This window comes from Anabrus simplex, chromosome 6 (genome assembly GCF_040414725.1).
Source record: "Anabrus simplex isolate iqAnaSimp1 chromosome 6, ASM4041472v1, whole genome shotgun sequence".
Classification (NCBI taxonomy): Eukaryota; Metazoa; Arthropoda; class Insecta; order Orthoptera; family Tettigoniidae; genus Anabrus; species Anabrus simplex.
Genome location: NC_090270.1, coordinates 105,420,507 through 105,442,515, shown reverse-complemented (window position 1 = coordinate 105,442,515; position 22,009 = coordinate 105,420,507).

The window sequence follows — 22,009 nt, the reverse complement described above, 5'->3', positions numbered from 1 at the left end:
AAGGCGCAGTATTTAGCGATCTAAATGGCTGGTCCTATGATATTTTCTCGCATCTAATCTATTCATGGGTCAGATTGAATCAAAAACGTTGAATAGGTTGAAATTTGTGTAAGAATATCTTACATTTCCATTACTTTTCGGATAATTATGTGACATAGCATTTGGCTCACATATGGGTACTGGGTGGGCCAATGTTCGTGTAGAGTTTGATCATACTATCTTTCGTGTAAGTGATTGAAATTATGCACATGAGAAGAAAAGGTTTAGAAATTAATTTCCATTAAGGCAGGTAGATTTCCATAAAGTTTGGTTGTGTGTATTTAGAGGGAGTGCAAAATCACGGTTTCGGTTTCGTATAAACCCCCAATTAGTTCAGGGATTTAGAAACAATATTTGCCCTAAAACCTCCCCAAAGGACAGGTGGATTCTAAATATGAAGTTAGGTGGAAATATATCCAGTAGTTTTCAAGTTAGAGAAAGACAAACAGACCAGCAAACAAAGAAACAAACAAACAAACTAACTAACTAACTAACAGACACCAAGGAAACCTACCCCTGGACAGATGGATGCTATATATAAAATTTGGTTCAAATATCTTGTTAGTTTTCAAGTTGTAAGAAGTACGCTTTACACGCACCCGCTGGGATTTGTACCGAAAAACGGTCCGTTAATGATATATCCCTTACTAAATCCTGTTATCGAAATGATGCACATGAGAAAAAAAGGTTTAGAAATTCATTTTCATTAAGGCAGGTTGATTTCCATTAAGTTCGGTTGTGTATACTTTGAGGGAGTGCAAAATCACGGTTTCGGTTTCGTAAAAATCCCCACTCAGTTCAGGGATTTAGAAACGATATTTGAGCTAAAACCTACCCAAGGAGAGGTGGATTCTAAATATGAAGTTTGGTGGAAACATATCCAGTAGTTTTCAAGTTATAGAAGGACAGACAAACAGACACCAAAGATAAAAATGATGCAGATAGTCATTATTACACCTGAAACGGATAACTGTACGGAAATTTCGCCAAAATTAATGTACAGACACACGGTCGTTACGCTTTTATTTTTTGCGCTAAAACCTACCCAAGGACAGGTGCATTCTAAATATGAAGTTTGGTGGAAATATATCCAGTAGTTTTCAAGTTATAGAAGGACAGACAAACAGACAAACAGACAAACAGACAAACGGACACCAAAGATAAAAATGATGCAGATGGTCATAATTACAGGTGAAACGGATAACTGTACGGAAATTTCGCCAAAATAATCAGTGTACAGACACACGGTCGTTACGATTTTATTTATATAGATGACGGATAAGCATGAGCACGTTGAAAAGTGCAGACTTCCACTTCGAGATTCATATCTCCTAAACGGTTTATGATATTAAGAAACGGTTTGCGCCATCAGACGCCTCATTTATCGCTCTACATGCTTGTTTCTAAACCATTTCCTCGTATCTCCCATATTAAGGGGGTAAATTGAGATCAAATTTTGAATAGGGTGAAATTTGGGTGCATTTTTAACATTTTACATTACTTTTTGCCTACTTATGTATAAGCTAGAATCATGAAATTTGGTACACATATGTCCCTTAATCGTGCCAATGTGCGCACACAACGTTATGATCCTATCATTCTTATAAGTGTGTCAAACAATGAAATATACTTGTAAAAATCACCAAATTTACGAACAATCAAGAAATACGGCCAAATTTAACGTATAAGGGAGAGAGATACGACAAAATGTCACAGGACCAAAGTTGTAGATCACTCCGAATTGAAGGGACATTGTGCCATCCGTTTTGTGATACGACTTACCGTTTAGCCAAAAAATAGCTCAAAAGGAATGTCTGCACAGTCATTAAAATTGCCTCCATATTTCGATATCTTTGGGGGGTAAAAAGTGAAAAATTTGAACATCTTGGAATTTTCCCGTCGGTTAGGGACCAAAAGCTATAATTTCACCAAATTTCAATTGTCTACTTCGTCTGGCAGGTTGTGCCGCCATTTTGATTTGGGGGGATAGGGGATAAAAATGAGGAAATTCTCGAAAATTTTTAAGCCCACGAAACCTACAGGTTATCGTTTTGGATATACTATACGACTGTGTTCTTATGCTGAGCCCAAAATTTGAGCCCCCCCAGCGTGCCCCCTTCACGGAATTTTGAGAATTTCCGATTTTTCTAGGAATCCTGGGGTCATCAGTTTCCTCCGTACAAAGTTTCAAATTTCTGAGATTTCTGGAAGTGCCTCATTAATTCACGTCTTTTTTCATTTTTAAATATTAATATATACATCGCTCCAGCCCGACTTGCTTTTATATATATAGATGACGGATAAGCATGAGCACGTTGAAAAGTGCAGACTTCCACTTCGAGATTCATATCTCCTAAACGGTTTATGATATTAAGAAACGGCTTGCGCCATCAGACGCCTCATTTATCGCTCTACATATTTGTTTCTAAACCATTTCCTCGTATCTCCCATATTAAGGGGGTAAATTGAGATCAAATTTTGAATAGGGTGAAATTTGGGTGCATTTTTAACATTTTACATTACTTTTTGCCTACTTATGTATAAGCTAGAATCATGAAATTTGGTACACACATGTCCCTTAATCGTGCCAATGTGCGCACACAACGTGATGATCCTATCATTCTTATAAGTGTGTCAAACAATGAAATATACTTGTAAAAATCACCAAATTTACGAACAATCCAGAAATACGGCCAAATTTAACGTATAAGGGAGAGAGATACGACAAAATGTCACAGGACCAAAGTTGTAGATCACTCCGAATTGAAGGGACATTGTGCCATCCGTTTTGTGATACGACTTACCGTTTAGCCAAAAAATAGCTCAAAAGGAATGTCTGCACAGTCATTAAAATTGCCTCCATATTTCGATATCTTTGGGGGGTAAAAAGTGAAAAATTTGAACATCTTGGAATTATCCCGTCGGTTAGGGACCAAAAGCTATAATTTCACCAAATTTCAATTGTCTACTTCGTCTGGCAGGTTGTGCCGCCATTTTGATTTGGGGGGATAGGGGATAAAAATGAGGAAATTCTCGAAAATTTTTAAGCCCACGAAACCTATAGGTTATCGTTTTGGATATACTATACGACTGTGTTCTTATGCTGAGCCCAAAATTTGAGCCCCCCCAGCGTGCCCCCTTGACGGAATTTTGAGAATTTCCGATTTTTCTAGGGATCCTGGGATCATCAGTTTCCTCCGTACCAAGTTTCAAATTTCGGAGATTTATGGAAGTGCCTCATTAATTCACGTCTTTTTTCATTTTTAAATATTTATATATACATCGCTCCAGCCCGACTTGCTTTTATATATATAGATTTAAAAATGAAAAAAGACGTGAATTAATGAGGCACTTCCAGAAATCTCAGAAATTTGAAACTTGGTACGAGGGAAACTGATGACCCCAAGATCCCTAGAAAAATCGGAAAATCTCAAAATTCCCTGAAGGGGGCACGCTGGGGGGGCTCAAATTTTGGGCTCAGCATAAGAACACAGTCGTATAGTATATCCAAAACGATAACCTATAGGTTTCGTGGGCTTAACAATTTTCGGGAATTTCCTCATTTTTATCCCGCATCCCCCCAAATCAAGATGGCGGCACAACCTGCGAGACGAGGTAGACAATTGAAATTTGGTGAAATTATAGCTTTTGGTCCCTAACCGACGGGAAAATTCCAAGATGTTCAAATTTTTCACCTTTTACCCCCAAAGATATCGAAATATTGAGGCAATTTTAATGACTGTGCAGACATTCCTTTTGAGCTATTTTTTGGCTAAACGGTAAGTCGTATCACAGAAAGGATGGCACAATGTCCCTTCAATTCGGAGTGATCTACAACTTTGGTCCTGTGACATTTTGTCGTATCTCTCTCCCTTATACGTTAAATTTGGCCGTATTTCTGGATTGTTCGTAAATTTGGTGATTTTTACAAGTATATTTTATTGTTTGACACACTTATAACAATGATAGGATCATCACGTTATGTGCGCACATTGGTACGATTAAGGGACATATATGTACCAAATTTCATGATTCTAGCTTATACATAAGTAGGCAAAATGTAATGTCAAATGTAAAAATGCACCCAAATTTCACCCTATTCAAAATTTGAACTCAATTTACCCCCTTAATATGGGAGATACGAGGAAATGGTTTAGAAACAAACATGTAGAGCGATAAATGAGGCGTCTGAGGGCGCAATCTGTTTCTTAAATTCATAAACCGTTTAGGAGATATGAATCTCGAAGTGGAAGTCTGCACTTTTCAACGTGCTCATGCTTATCCGTCATCTATATATATAAAAGCAAGTCGGGCTGGAGCGATGTATATATAAATATTTAAAAATGAAAAAAGACGTGAATTAATGAGGCACTTCCAGAAATCTCAGAAATTTGAAACTTGGTACGAGGGAAACTGATGACCCCAAGATCCCTAGAAAAATAGGAAATTCTCAAAATTCCCTGAAGGGGGCACGCTGGGGGGCTCAAATTTTGGGCTCAGCATAAGAACACAGTCGTATAGTATATCCAAAACGATAACCTATAGGTTTCGTGGGCTTAACAATTTTCGGGAATTTCCTCATTTTTATCCCGCATCCCCCCAAATCAAGATGGCGGCACAACCTGCGAGACGAGGTAGACAATTGAAATTTGGTGAAATTATAGCTTTTGGTCCCTAACCGACGGGAAAATTCCAAGATGTTCAAATTTTTCACCTTTTACCCCCAAAGATATCGAAATATTGAGGCAATTTTAATGACTGTGCAGACATTCCTTTTGAGCTATTTGTTGGCTAAACGGTAAGTCGTATCACAAAACGGATGGCACAATGTCCCTTCAGTTCGGAGTGATCTACAACTTTGGTCCTGTGACATTTTGTCGTATCTCTCTCCCTTATACGTTAAATTTGGCCGTATTTCTGTATTGTTCGTAAATTTGGTAATTTTACAAGTAAATTTTATTGTTCGACACACTTATAACAATGATAGGATCATCACGTTATGTGCGCACATTGGCACGATTAAGGGACATATGTGTACCAAATTTCATGATTCTAGCTTATACATAAGTAGGCAAAATGTAATGTCAAATGTAAAAATGCACCCAAATTTCACCCTATTCAAAATTTGAACTCAATTTACCCCCTTAATATGGGAGATACGAGGAAATGGTTTAGAAACAAACATGTAGAGCGATAAATGAGGCGTCTTAGGGCGCAAACCGTTTCTTAATATCATAAACCGTTTAGGAGATATGAATCTCGAAGTGGAAGTCTGCACTTTTCAACGTGCTCATGCTTATCCGTCATCTATATATATAAAAGCAAGTCGGGCTGGAGCGATGTATATATAAATATTTAAAAATGAAAAAAGACGTGAATTAATGAGGCACTTCCAGAAATCTCAGAAATTTGAAACTTGGTACGAGGGAAACTGATGACCCCAAGATCCCTAGAAAAATCGGAAATTCTCAAAATTCCCTGAAGGGGGCACGCTGGGGGGCTCAAATTTTGGGCTCAGCATAAGAACACAGTCGTATAGTATATCCAAAACGATAACCTATAGGTTTCGTGGGCTTAACAATTTTCGGGAATTTCCTCATTTTTATCCCGCATCCCCCCAAATCAAGATGGCGGCACAACCTGCGAGACGAGGTAGACAATTGAAATTTGGTGAAATTATAGCTTTTGGTCCCTAACCGACGGGAAAATTCCAAGATGTTCAAATTTTTCACCTTTTACCCCCAAAGATATCGAAATATTGAGGCAATTTTAATGACTGTGCAGACATTCCTTTTGAGCTATTTTTTGGCTAAACGCTAAGTCGTATCACAGAAAGGATGGCACAATGTCCCTTCAATTCGGAGTGATCTACAACTTTGGTCCTGTGACATTTTGTCGTATCTCTCTCCCTTATACGTTAAATTTGGCCGTATTTCTGGATTGTTCGTAAATTTGGTGATTTTTACAAGTATATTTTATTGTTTGACACACTTATAACAATGATAGGATCATCACGTTATGTGCGCACATTGGTACGATTAAGGGACATATATGTACCAAATTTCATGATTCTAGCTTATACATAAGTAGGCAAAATGTAATGTCAAATGTAAAAATGCACCCAAATTTCACCCTATTCAAAATTTGAACTCAATTTACCCCCTTAATATGGGAGATACGAGGAAATGGTTTAGAAACAAACATGTAGAGCGATAAATGAGGCGTCTGAGGGCGCAATCCGTTTCTTAATATCATAAACCGTTTAGGAGATATGAATCTCGAAGTGGAAGTCTGCACTTTTCAACGTGCTCATGCTTATCCGTCATCTATATATATAAAAGCAAGTCGGGCTGGAGCGATGTATATATAAATATTTAAAAATGAAAAAAGACGTGAATTAATGAGGCACTTCCAGAAATCTCAGAAATTTGAAACTTGGTACGAGGGAAACTGATGACCCCAAGATCCCTAGAAAAATAGGAAATTCTCAAAATTCCCTGAAGGGGGCACGCTGGGGGGCTCAAATTTTGGGCTCAGCATAAGAACACAGTCGTATAGTATATCCAAAACGATAACCTATAGGTTTCGTGGGCTTAACAATTTTCGGGAATTTCCTCATTTTTATCCCGCATCCCCCCAAATCAAGATGGCGGCACAACCTGCGAGACGAGGTAGACAATTGAAATTTGGTGAAATTATAGCTTTTGGTCCCTAACCGACGGAAAAATTCCAAGATGTTCAAATTTTTCACCTTTTACCCCCAAAGATATCGAAATATTGAGGCAATTTTAATGACTGTGCAGACATTCCTTTTGAGCTATTTTTTGGCTAAACGGTAAGTCGTATCACAAAACGGATGGCACAATGTCCTTCAGTTCGGAGTGATCTACAACTTTGGTCCTGTGACATTTTGTCGTATCTCTCTCCCTTATACGTTAAATTTGGCCGTATTTCTGTATTGTTCGTAAATTTGGTGATTTTTTACAAGTAAATTTTATTGTTTGACACACTTATAACAATGATAGGATCATCACGTTATGTGCGCACATTGGCACGATTAAGGGACATATGTGTACCAAATTTCATGATTCTAGCTTATACATAAGTAGGCAAAATGTAATGTCAAATGTAAAAATGCACCCAAATTTCACCCTATTCAAAATTTGAACTCAATTTACCCCCTTAATATGGGAGATACGAGGAAATGGTTTAGAAACAAACATGTAGAGCGATAAATGAGGCGTCTTAGGCCGCAAACCGTTTCTTAATATCATAAACCGTTTAGGAGATATGAATCTCGAAGTGGAAGTCTGCACTTTTCAACGTGCTCATGCTTATCCGTCATCTATATATATAAAAGCAAGTCGGGCTGGAGCGATGTATATATAAATATTTAAAAATGAAAAAAGACGTGAATTAATGAGGCACTTCCAGAAATCTCAGAAATTTGAAACTTGGTACGAGGGAAACTGATGACCCCAAGATCCCTAGAAAAATCGGAAAATCTCAAAATTCCCTGAAGGGGGCACGCTGGGGGGGCTCAAATTTTGGGCTCAGCATAAGAACACAGTCGTATAGTATATCCAAAACGATAACCTATAGGTTTCGTGGGCTTAACAATTTTCGGGAATTTCCTCATTTTTATCCCGCATCCCCCCAAATCAAGATGGCGGCACAACCTGCGAGACGAGGTAGACAATTGAAATTTGGTGAAATTATAGCTTTTGGTCCCTAACCGACGGGAAAATTCCAAGATGTTCAAATTTTTCACCTTTTACCCCCAAAGATATCGAAATATTGAGGCAATTTTAATGACTGTGCAGACATTCCTTTTGAGCTATTTTTTGGCTAAACGCTAAGTCGTATCACAGAAAGGATGGCACAATGTCCCTTCAATTCGGAGTGATCTACAACTTTGGTCCTGTGACATTTTGTCGTATCTCTCTCCCTTATACGTTAAATTTGGCCGTATTTCTGGATTGTTCGTAAATTTGGTGATTTTTACAAGTATATTTTATTGTTTGACACACTTATAACAATGATAGGATCATCACGTTATGTGCGCACATTGGCACGATTAAGGGACATATGTGTACCAAATTTCATGATTCTAGCTTATACATAAGTAGGCAAAATGTAATGTCAAATGTAAAAATGCACCCAAATTTCACCCTATTCAAAATTTGAACTCAATTTACCCCTTAATATGGGAGATACGAGGAAATGGTTTAGAAACAAACATGTAGAGCGATAAATGAGGCGTCTGAGGGCGCAATCCGTTTCTTAATATCATAAACCGTTTAGGAGATATGAATCTCGAAGTGGAAGTCTGCACTTTTCAACGTGCTCATGCTTATCCGTCATCTATATATATAAAAGCAAGTCGGGCTGGAGCGATGTATATATAAATATTTAAAAATGAAAAAAGACGTGAATTAATGAGGCACTTCCAGAAATCTCAGAAATTTGAAACTTGGTACGAGGGAAACTGATGACCCCAAGATCCCTAGAAAAATAGGAAATTCTCAAAATTCCCTGAAGGGGGCACGCTGGGGGGCTCAAATTTTGGGCTCAGCATAAGAACACAGTCGTATAGTATATCCAAAACGATAACCTATAGGTTTCGTGGGCTTAACAATTTTCGGGAATTTCCTCATTTTTATCCCGCATCCCCCCAAATCAAGATGGCGGCACAACCTGCGAGACGAGGTAGACAATTGAAATTTGGTGAAATTATAGCTTTTGGTCCCTAACCGACGGGAAAATTCCAAGATGTTCAAATTTTTCACCTTTTACCCCCAAAGATATCGAAATATTGAGGCAATTTTAATGACTGTGCAGACATTCCTTTTGAGCTATTTTTTGGCTAAACGGTAAGTCGTATCACAAAACGGATGGCACAATGTCCTTCAGTTCGGAGTGATCTACAACTTTGGTCCTGTGACATTTTGTCGTATCTCTCTCCCTTATACGTTAAATTTGGCCGTATTTCTGTATTGTTCGTAAATTTGGTGATTTTTTACAAGTAAATTTTATTGTTTGACACACTTATAACAATGATAGGATCATCACGTTATGTGCGCACATTGGCACGATTAAGGGACATATGTGTACCAAATTTCATGATTCTAGCTTATACATAAGTAGGCAAAATGTAATGTCAAATGTAAAAATGCACCCAAATTTCACCCTATTCAAAATTTGAACTCAATTTACCCCCTTAATATGGGAGATACGAGGAAATGGTTTAGAAACAAACATGTAGAGCGATAAATGCGGCGTCTTAGGCCGCAAACCGTTTCTTAATATCATAAACCGTTTAGGAGATATGAATCTCGAAGTGGAAGTCTGCACTTTTCAACGTGCTCATGCTTATCCGTCATCTATATATATAAAAGCAAGTCGGGCTGGAGCGATGTATATATAAATATTTAAAAATGAAAACAGACGTGAATTAATGAGGCACTTCCAGAAATCTCAGAAATTTGAAACTTGGTACGAGGGAAACTGATGACCCCAAGATCCCTAGAAAAATCGGAAAATCTCAAAATTCCCTGAAGGGGGCACGCTGGGGGGGCTCAAATTTTGGGCTCAGCATAAGAACACAGTCGTATAGTATATCCAAAACGATAACCTATAGGTTTCGTGGGCTTAACAATTTTCGGGAATTTCCTCATTTTTATCCCGCATCCCCCCAAATCAAGATGGCGGCACAACCTGCGAGACGAGGTAGACAATTGAAATTTGGTGAAATTATAGCTTTTGGTCCCTAACCGACGGGAAAATTCCAAGATGTTCAAATTTTTCACCTTTTACCCCCAAAGATATCGAAATATTGAGGCAATTTTAATGACTGTGCAGACATTCCTTTTGAGCTATTTTTTGGCTAAACGCTAAGTCGTATCACAGAAAGGATGGCACAATGTCCCTTCAATTCGGAGTGATCTACAACTTTGGTCCTGTGACATTTTGTCGTATCTCTCTCCCTTATACGTTAAATTTGGCCGTATTTCTGGATTGTTCGTAAATTTGGTGATTTTTACAAGTATATTTTATTGTTTGACACACTTATAACAATGATAGGATCATCACGTTATGTGCGCACATTGGCACGATTAAGGGACATATGTGTACCAAATTTCATGATTCTAGCTTATACATAAGTAGGCAAAATGTAATGTCAAATGTAAAAATGCACCCAAATTTCACCCTATTCAAAATTTGAACTCAATTTACCCCCTTAATATGGGAGATACGAGGAAATGGTTTAGAAACAAACATGTAGAGCGATAAATGAGGCGTCTGAGGGCGCAATCCGTTTCTTAATATCATAAACCGTTTAGGAGATATGAATCTCGAAGTGGAAGTCTGCACTTTTCAACGTGCTCATGCTTATCCGTCATCTATATATATAAAAGCAAGTCGGGCTGGAGCGATGTATATATAAATATTTAAAAATGAAAAAAGACGTGAATTAATGAGGCACTTCCAGAAATCTCAGAAATTTGAAACTTGGTACGAGGGAAACTGATGACCCCAAGATCCCTAGAAAAATCGGAAATTCTCAAAATTCCCTGAAGGGGGCACGCTGGGGGGCTCAAATTTTGGGCTCAGCATAAGAACACAGTCGTATAGTATATCCAAAACGATAACCTATAGGTTTCGTGGGCTTAACAATTTTCGGGAATTTCCTCATTTTTATCCCGCATCCCCCCAAATCAAGATGGCGGCACAACCTGCGAGACGAGGTAGACAATTGAAATTTGGTGAAATTATAGCTTTTGGTCCCTAACCGACGGGAAAATTCCAAGATGTTCAAATTTTTCACCTTTTACCCCCAAAGATATCGAAATATTGAGGCAATTTTAATGACTGTGCAGACATTCCTTTTGAGCTATTTTTTGGCTAAACGGTAAGTCGTATCACAAAACGGAAAGCACAATGTCTCTTCAATTCGGAGTGATCTACAACTTTGGTCCTGTGACATTTTGTCGTATCTCTCTCCCTTATACGTTAAATTTGGCCGTATTTCTGGATTGTTCGTAAATTTGGTGATTTTTACAAGTATATTTTATTGTTTGACACACTTATAAGAATTATAGGATCATCGCGTTGGGTGCTCACATTGGCACGATTAAGGGACATATGTGTACCAAATCTCATGATTCTAGCTTATACATAAGTAGGCAAAAAGTAATGTAAAATGTTAAAAATGCATCCAAATTTCACCCTACTCAAAACTTTAACTCAATTTACCCCCTTAATATTTGAGATACGAGGATCTGGTTTAGAAACAAACATGTAGAGCGATAAATGAGGCGTCTGATGGCGCAAACCGTTTCTTAATATCATAAACCGTTTAGGAGATATGAATCTCGAAGTGGACGTCTGCAGTTTTCAACGTGCTCATGCTTATCCGTCATCTATATTAATAAAATCGTAACGACCGTGTGTCTGTACATTGATTCTTTTGGCGAAATTTCCGTACAGTTATACGTTTCAGGTGTAATAATGACATCTGCATCATTTTTAGCTTTGGTGTTGGTTTGTTTGTTTGTCTGTTTGTTTGTTTGTCTGTCCTTCTATAACTTGAAAACTACTGGATATATTTCCACCAAACTTCATATTTAGAATCCGCCTGTCCTTGGGTAGGTTTTAGCGCAAGAAATAAAATCGTAACGACCGTGTGTCTGTACATTGATTATTTTTGGCGAATTTTCTGTGCAGTTATCCGTTTCAGGTGTAATAATGACCATCTGCATCATTTTTAGCTTAGGTGTCTGTTTGTCTGTTTGTCTGTTTGTCTGTCCTTCTATAACTTGAAAACTACTAAATATATATTTCCACCAAACTTCATATTTAGAATCCACCTCTTCTTGGGTAGGTTTTAGCGCAAATATCGTTTCTAAATCCCTGAACTGACTGGGGATTTTTACGAAACCGAAACCGTGATTTTACACTCCCTCAAAGTATACACAACCGAACTTAATGGAAATCAACCTGCCTTAATGAAAATTAAGTTCTAAACCTTTTTTTCTCATGTGCATCATTTCGATAACAGCATTTAGTAGGGGAGATATCATTAACGGACCGTTTTTCGGTACAAATCCCAGCGGACTGTACGCAAGAGCGGTTGCGTGTAAAGCGTACTTCTTACAACTTGAAAACTAACAAGATATTTGAACCAAATTTCATATATAGCATCCATCTGTCCAAGGGTAGGTTTCCTTGGTGTCTGTTAGTTAGTTAGTTTGTTTGTTTGTTTCTTTGTTTGTTTGTTTGTTTGTTTGTTTGTTTCTTTGTTTGTTTGTTTGTTTGTTTGTTTGTTGGTCTGTTTGTCTTTCTCTAACTTGAAAACTACTGGATATATTTCCACCAAACTTGATATTTAGAATCCACCTGTCCTTTGGGGAGGTTTTAGGGCAAATATTGTTTCTAAATCCCTGAACTAATTGCGGGTTTATACGAAACCGAAACCGTGATTTTGCACTCCCTCAAAATACACACAACCAAACTTAATGGAAATCAACCTGCCTTAATGAAAATTAATTTCTAAACCTTTTCTTCTCATGTGCATCATTTCAATCACTTACAGGAAAGATAGTATGATCAAACTCTACACGAACATTGGCCCACCCACTACCCAGATGTGAGCCAAATGCTATGTCACATAATTATCCGAAAAGTAATGCAATGTAAGATATTCTTACACAAATTTCAACCTATTCAACGTTTCTGATTCAATCTGACCCATGAATAGATTAGATGCGAGAAAATATCATAGGACCAGCCATTTAGATCGCTAAATACTGCGCCTTACGGTACAATCCTTTGTCGATATGACGTACCGTTTAGCAGCAGTTAATCTGTAAATGAAGGTCTGCAATATTGTAAACATTCATATACTTTCGTATGCCCATCTGTATATATTCATTGATGTCGATTTGTAGCGATCGAGAAAGGATGTGTCTGTTATTGTAATCAGTACTCCATACACCGACTTTGACTGCTGGCAGTAGGAATGGGGTCCTTCTCCAACTCCTGTGTAACTGGTTTTAGTAAGGAGGGCCTACCATTTTAATGAATAATTCACTTTTCGATTTGTCTTGCAGAAGGCAAGGGATCATGCAGTTTTGTTCGAAAGTCCCCTACTCTATTGTGTTTGGCTCTAGGCCAGGGTGCCCGCCATTATAAACAAATGTTCCAATCTAAAATTTGACTAGCATTAGGCATAGTGGCCTGCTATTTTCATGGAAACACACTAATTCTGTGTGACTGGCAGTAAGCTGGCTAGCAGCAGTAAAAAGGGACTGTCATTATAATGATAACTGCACAACTCAATTTTGACTGGTGGTAGGGAAGTTGCCTGGTATTATAATAAAAACTCCTCAACTGTAACCTGTCTGAAAGTAGGAAATGGGTCTGCCATTGTAACTAAAACTCCCCAAATCGATTCTGACCGCGCAGTAGGCATTGGGGCCTGCAATTATAATGTAAACTTGCCAACTCGATTGTGAATGGCAGTAGGCAAGTGAACCTGGCGTTATCATCACAACTCCGCAACCCTCACTTTACATTGGAAACAACGTATGTGGACCTCCCCATGCTATTTCTCGGATAAGGCTAAGAGATATGCAATTTTAAAACAATCTCATTTGCTGCATGCACAGTATTTACGTCGATATCCGTATACAATGTAGAATACCGTAGCGAAGCACGGGTACATTTGCTAGTATTGTTTTAAGAGGAAGTACAACTTGGCAACCATCCTCTATAAAACACTAATCAGAGAGAAAAAAATGGAAGGGGTCTGACACTTCGACAAATGAAGATATCGGCCAAAGGAAGACAAGGGCCACGAAGGGCGTGAAAATTAAAGACTCCCTAGCCCTCGCAAACCTAATAGCGTCGGGGTCGGAAAAGAACAAGAGTTGACCAAGGGAAAGTCAGATAGGATAGATGAAAGTGAGGAGCCTGGCATAAGTAAGTGGAAGCAATGCCAGGGATCAGCTGAGGGTCCCGTGGTCGCCAACCCACGCTCCAAAGTTCAGAGCACCTGGGGCCCCTTTTAGTCGCCTCTTACGACAGGCAGGGGTTACCGTGGGTGTTATTTTACCGCCCCCACCCATAGGGGGTCCTACTAAGTGAGCAGCGTCACCTTCTCACTGCGAACCCGTGCTAATCCTCAGTCCAGAATTAAAATCCTTGAACTGGCCGGGAAACGAATCCTGGGCTTTGGAATTCTCACGGGCGCTTTCTTCTTGTAACTAACAGCTTGATCTAATAATAATAATAATAATAATAATAATAATAATAATAATAATAATAAGAGGACCCGTGCTGCTCTACAGTATTCGTTTGCCTGTCGTAGTCTTATTGCCTGCCCTTCGATGGTCTTATGCACAGGTAATTATAAGAAGAACGTTATGGTGTGCCGCAGTTCGCAGTCAGAATTCATCCATTCTCACGTCATCCCGCCTGTTTGGAACAGGAAAAGCAGCAGGTAGTGTTTTCGGACGAATCCAGGTTCTGTTTGTTTGAAAATGATGGCGGCATTTTGGTTCGCCGCAAACAGGTGGATAGGCATTACATTGACTGCATTCGCACAAGACATACAGCGCCAACTCAAGGCCTTATGGTGTGGGGAGAGCAAAAATCACAGTTGGTGCGTGTCCAGGGCACTGTGACCAGTTTGACCTACGTGAGTGACATCCTGCGACCCGTAACCATACCCTTTCTGCACGACACCTCAGTTGCTATGTTGCTACACGAACACGAGCCTTCTTGTTGTCACAGGATGTCAGACTGTTGCCCTGGCCAGCTCGATCACTGGACTTGTCGCCAATCGGAAATGTGTGGGATATGGTGAAACGACGAGTGCGTCGCTGTGACCCAGTGCCAATCTACAAAGATGAACTGTGAAACCGGGTGAATGCAGCATGTATGGCTATATTCCAGGACGCCATTCGCGCCTTATTCGCGTCGATGCCAACACTCATAGAACAAGTTATCAGTTGCCTACTACAGGACACATGCTTACCTAGGTGACTGAAATACTAATCGTTTCAGCAGATCATACTAATGAACATGTCATGTGAATATGAACTTCCTATCTCTTGTCTTTCAAGTTGTTCTGTTTCTTAATGAACATGAGTGTAGAATATAATACTGCTATCCCCTAGTTCCGGATCACGTGATCCTGGGGAGAGTTCATTCTTTTCTTGCATTTCATAAAATTCGATGCATGCATTACAGTCTCCTCTTACAATTATTTGACTATTAATGTATTAAATATAATTTATTTTGTCCTAGACGTTAACAGTACTATTGTGTATAGTCTAGAACAACATGTATCATACCCTTCCTTAGCTTATTTACTGCTTACTTTTGTGTTACGAGTCTTATAGAGTTATCCTGCCATTACAACATACTGTACGCGCACTTTTTAGTGATAGATTTTTGTACTCGGTTGAAGAGTAAGAAGGGAGCACTGTCGGTTCCGGTAGTACTGCCAACTGAATGGAAATGAAATCTGAATTGAATCGATAATATGATGGATCGATATGAATTTCCTAAACCTTTATTATCTTAAGCCTACAACTGTGTCACACATACTATAAATTATACTCTATAACATTTCCCGATGCGAAACGTGTTCCTAGCATGAATTCTATAGTTTGGCTTTGCTGTGTAAACAACAACAGTACGAGTACTTAAAGTGTACGCCAGATGTCGCACAGCGATGATAAGCGATTCTTAGTTTGTGTTTCAAAGGTTGCCAATACGAATCTCGAAGATAACCGATCTAGGGTGTAAATCTATCGCTAAAAGGTGCGCAGATAATACATTATGACTGAATTGAACGAGTGAACGACTGCATGAATTGGTAAATGGATGATTTCATGGTTGAATTGCGGTCGTGGACGAATGAATAAAATATTGAATAACACTCTTCTCACTCGGTCACGGATAGCCACTATCTGGGGAGAGACCATTCATTGATGAATGAGTGATTGATTGGGTGAGTGCATGATTTGATGGACTGAATTGAACACTCCATTATGAATGAAATACTTACTGCTTAAGTGAATGAAACGTTTAATTACTGAATTCATGAAGAATGGACTGGATTACAAATCCTCTCTCTCAGTCGCGGATAGCAACCAACTGCGGGGAGAGAAACTTGTTTTTATTCACAGTTAGTGCTGAACTCGGACAACTGGAAAAAGGTTGGGGGACAATAGAAAATTAAAACGTAAATATAAATAAAGAGTGACTTGCATGATAACATTAACTTATTGTAGCTCTATATTGAAACTTTTCGTGTAGTATAATGAAGTACATTTGTGGCACTTTTACAATGCGAGAAGTTTTAGGTACGTCATAGGGATGTGTAGATCTTACTACGTCAAACGATGGAGTTCTTGTCGGATGTTCATTACACTTTGACTAATGGCCACTGTTCTCTCTAGGGAGCTATTACAGACCACACAGCCTCACACAAGTGACTCACTGGATAGGGTAGCAAGGTAAAACCCTGGTGATATATGCACAATACTAGAGAGAGCGAGAAACAGATGTGTCTAATAGTAAGACAATGGGACGTGAGCCTCAGGTATGGTCGGTAGACGAAGAGAAGCTCCCAAAGTCCGAATAACACAGTAGTATCCTCCTTAGATTTCATGGAACTATACAGAGTGTCCCTAAGAAAGGTTCCAATATTTTCAGAGGAGACAGCACGCAAGAAACGAAAGAAGAAAACGTCCTATAAACATTGGTCGCAAAACCAATATCTTCGGAGTTATAGTCAATTACCTCTACCATCAATGATCACGATATTCCAATAATGTATGGAGGGTCGTATGCAACAAAAGACGGAAAGATGTTCTTACCTAATCATTGGTATTAAACGACTGAAAATAGTTATTTATTTATTTATTTATTTATTTATTTATTTATTTATTTATTTATTTATTTATTTATTTATTTGTACTTTGAAAGTACACAGGCATTAGGCCCAATACAGTACCTTCTTAACACAACAATACTTTTAATACGTACGTAAATACAAATAAATAGAAAATAATAATTAATGCAAATAAAAACAAGGAAGAAGAATGGAAATAAGGAAATACATATACAGAGAATATGACGATCTAAAGGACATCAAGGATATATCCCTGCAATGAAAATACAGGAATTAAAACAAAGATATCACTAAAGTAATAAGTGACTACAATAATACATACCTTAAGGAGCACAGATTATTTTTTTAAAAAGTCTGAATTTATAATTCAGACACACAGGCCCTTAAACGTGTATTAGTGACAGTGTGAGATTCTAAAAGTAAATCTATTCCTGCAGCAAACATGTCGTAAAAACCTAGCATGTTAACACGTAGTGAATTTAAGTGATTGTTAGGCCCCTTTAAACAACAAGCATCAACATCATCATCAATTTAAGTGATAAGATGTTCTGGATCTTTGAACGTGAAATACTGTATTCTTGTGAGCTATAACTCGTGAAAAATTAAAGAGGATAAAATTCAACACTCCTATTGAATTAAATTTGTTTACATTTTTTAACGTTTTTAACGAGATAATGATTCTTCTGTTACGCAACGACGTGAGGTTAAATTAATTCTTGAATACCGTGTTGATGCATCTAAAGAACAAAATGTCTAATTTGTTTTGTAATTCAGATGCCGCAAGAACATGTTTTGAACAACTTCTTTAAAAGTTTCGTGTGGCTATTCCTAGCCGAGTGCAGCCCTTGTAAGGCAGACCCTCCGATGAGGGTGGGCGGCATTTGCCATGTCTAGGAAATTGCGTGTTATTGTGGTTGAGGATAGTGTTGTGTGTGGTGTGCGAGTTGCAGGAATGTTGGGGACAGCACAAACACCCAGCCCCCGGGCCACTGGAATTAACCAATGAAGGTAAAAATCCCCGACTCGGCCGGGAATCGAACCCAGGAGCCTGTGAACCGAAGGCCAGTACGCTGACCATTCAGCTAAAGAGTCGGACTTTGAAGAACTTCAATAGCATGTGTGTGTTCATTTGAGCGCGGGTTCCAAATTACGGATGGGTATTCTAATTAACTCCTAACAAGGCTAGTCAATAAATGAACAATTATTGATGATTGAGTAAATAATTTAGAACTACTTATTATAAACCCGAGCGTTTGTTATTTTTTTAATATGGGCGTTGAAAGTTAATTTTTCCATAAAGTATTACTCCTCTTACTGTCGAAACTTTTTCTAATTTAGTATCTTTAATATATACCAGGTGGCTCACGGACGCCGTACTTTCTACTTATAAATGTCCCGCATACATAAGTGATGTGTGGGGTGTCTACCAACTGATTTTAACAGGGGAACTACTGCCAGCGGGCAGGTTACGTCAGAATATGAAGAGATAAGAAAGAGTCACACTCGCAGCATGTTACTCAGCGCTGGCGGTCGAATGCACCGGTTGCATTAGTTAACATCGTTTTCGACCGTATAGTTCTAGGCTGGTGTATGGTACAGCCGCACTATATTTACTGTCTGCATGTCGACAATGGCTAGTGTGTTCAGCAGCGAGGAATACACAAACATCATTCTGATCTACGGAGAATCCGGTCGGAATGCAGCTGAAGCTCGCAGACGGTATGCACAGCAGTTTCCAAACAGACGTCTGCCTTCTATACATGTAATTCGCCGAACAGAGTTGCAGTTAAGAACTCATGGATCGTTCAAGGTACATAGAAGCAGCGGCAGACCCGTCTGCGGTAATGCTGGCGTTGTGCAGAATGTACTACAATACTTTGAACGCAATCCTTCACACGGTACGTTTAACTGCACCTTACTCTGGTGATATAATAATAATAATAATAATAATAATAATAATAATAATAATAATAATAATAATAATAATAATAATAATAACGAGCTCGATAGCTGCAGTCGCTTAAGTGCGGCCAGTATCCAGTATTCGGGAGATAGTAGGTTCGAACCCCACTGTCGCCAGCCCTGAAAATGGTTTTCCGTGGTTTCCTATTTTCACACCAGGCAAGTGCTGGGGCTGTACCGTATTTAAGGCCATGGCCACTTCCTTTCCACGCGTAGCCCTTCCCTGTCTCATCGTAGCCATAATTCCTATCTGTGTCGGTGCGACGTAAAACCAATTGTAAAAAAATATTCTACTATTTTGCTTTACGTCGCACCGACACAGATAGATCTTATGGCGACGATGGGACGGGAAAGGCCTAGGAATGAGATGGAAGCGGCCGTGGCCTTAATTAAGGTACAGCCCCAGCATTTGCCTGGTGTGAAAATGGGGAACTACGGAAAACCGTCTTCAGGGCTGCCGACAGTGGGATTCGAAACCACTATCTCCCGGGTGCGAGCTCGCAGCTGCGCGGCCCTAACTCCACGGCTAGCTCAGCCGGTACAATTAAATAGAAGTATGGCATGATCATGCAATTAAGTTATTTAGTATTTTAATACACACTAAGGAACTAACCGACACTGAAGAGGCTGCCAGACTGACGAATGCGTGCGGCATACCGGTGAATTTTAACACTGTCCACGACCTTGGCAAAAACATTATACCCCTACTACCCTTCCCCACAGCACATGCAAAGTCTCCACTACTTGCCGTAGCGCTATACAAATCGGTTAGCCGCGACGAACGGCATTTGGTGCTTATTTCCGCCAAAAATTATGTTAATAATTAAGGAAAATAAAGGAAAGAATTAGCAGATAAGACACAAAGGCTTGTACAGATAACGTTTCTTTTACAAATAATTCGCTGTGAGCTTGCATCCGGGAGATCGTGGGTTCGAATCCCACTGTCGGCAGCCCTGAAGATGGTTTTCCGTGGTTTCCCATTTTTACACCACGCAAATGCTGTTGCTGTACCTTAATTAAGGCCACGGCCGCTTCCATCTCATTCCTAGGCCTTTTCCGTCCCATCGTCCCATAAGATCTATCTTCCAACTCCTAGGCGACCATTGTTTATAGGACATTTCTTTTCCCTCGCCTGTTGCGTGCTGCATCCTCTGTAAATATTGGAACCTCTTTCAAGGACACTCTGTATTCTTGATCTAGGACTTCAAATATTAAAAAACATACTTATTTCAAGTAATTTTGTCTCTTGTGTTTTTATATTTTGGGGACATGTAGCATCACGATCACCCGGTCTAGAAAGCCAAGAATAACGGCCGAGAGGACTCGTCGTGCTGACCACACCACACCTCATAATCTGCAGGCCTTCGAGCTGAGCAGTGGTCGCTTGGTAGGCCAAGACCCTTCAGGGCTGTAGTGCCATGTGGTTGTTTTTGCTTAGCATCACCATCAACAATCTTGTATGCATAGTATGTGTTATAATAATAATAATAATAATAATAATAATAATTTCTATGGCCATATCTACAGAATGAACAGCGACAGACTAACTAAAAGATTATTCAAAGTAATCAACTCAAAGAAGGTCAAAATAAAATGGCTAGAAGAAACTAAGGCGGACCTCCAAGAAATAAATATTACAGACGACATCATGGAAAATCGTGGAGCTTTTAGAACCAAAGTAGCTAATCATAAATTTAGGGAGAAAGCAAAAAAGACAACTGGTAGGAAGTGGTCGACAGAACGTAAGATGCAACACAGTGCATTCATGAAGAGATTTTGGGAGGATAAGAAGGCACAAACCATCAAACCAACTATCAAGTTCAAACGCGCTCTATGAATGGGCATAACGAAGGAAGAATAATAATAATAATAATAATAATAATAATAATGGGTTTATGTCCGGCTTATGCTGGCCTTTTGTGACAGGGGTCCCGGGTTCGATTCCCGACAGGGTCGGGAATTTTAACCATAATATATTAATTCCCCTGACACGGGGACTGGGTGTGTGTCGTCTTCATCATTATTTCATCCTCATCACAACACGCAGGTCGCTCTTGGGAGTCAATCATGAAGACCTGCACCTGGTGAGCCGAATTCCTTCCGCTACTAAAAGCCAAACGCTATTATTGGTTTCATGTCCCACCAACTACGTTTTACGGTTTTTGGAGCCACTGAAGTGCCAAAATTTAGTTCCGAAACAGTTCTTTTACGTGCCAATAAATCTACCGACACGAGGCTGACGTATTTTAGTTCCTTCAAATACCACCGGACTGAGTTTGGGTCGGAAGGCCAACGCTTCAGCCGTCTGAGCCACACAGCTCGGCTAGTATGTGTTAAGAATATCTGGCAACCTGTGCTGGTTAAGGGAGTCGTGTGTCATACGAGCTTCACAGCAAGTTAGTCCCGAAGTACGTGGGGCTATCAAAATGGAGAAACATGTACGTTTCGTATTCTATGCAACCTTTAAAATACTAGTCCTAACTTCGTTTTCACATCACACCGACAAGTACAGATCTTGTGATCACCATAGGTTGAGAAGGGGCTAGAGCAACCGTGGCTTTAATTAATGTACAGTCAGAGCATTTGCCTGGAATGGAAATGAAAAACCACGGGGAAACTAATTTCAGGGCTACCAACATAGGGGATCGAACTCACTATTTCCTAAGTGCAGGCTCAAACTATGTGGCCCAAACTGCGTAGTCAACTTGCTCGGTATTAGTTTCTTTCCTTGCCTTTATCCCAATTGCCTGAGGTTGGCACTCACGTGGACCAAGCCCAGTGTTTCGATCGGATGGACTTCCTGGTGCCTACTCTATGTGGGGTAATGTTTTCAGTATTGAGAGTTTCAGTGGTGTGTTATGTGTAAATGAACGACCACAATACCCAGCTCCCGTGCTTGAAGAATTAACCGAGCGTGGTTAAAATCCTCAGCCTGCTGAGAATCGAACTCGGGCCCGTATGAATCGAAGGTCACTACGCCGGACATTCAGCCAAAAAGCTTGTTTCTATTTTAGTTATCAAATTATAAATGACCAGCTTTTGCACCCGTCGTTGATGGCTTAGTTGTGTGTAATCAGAGCA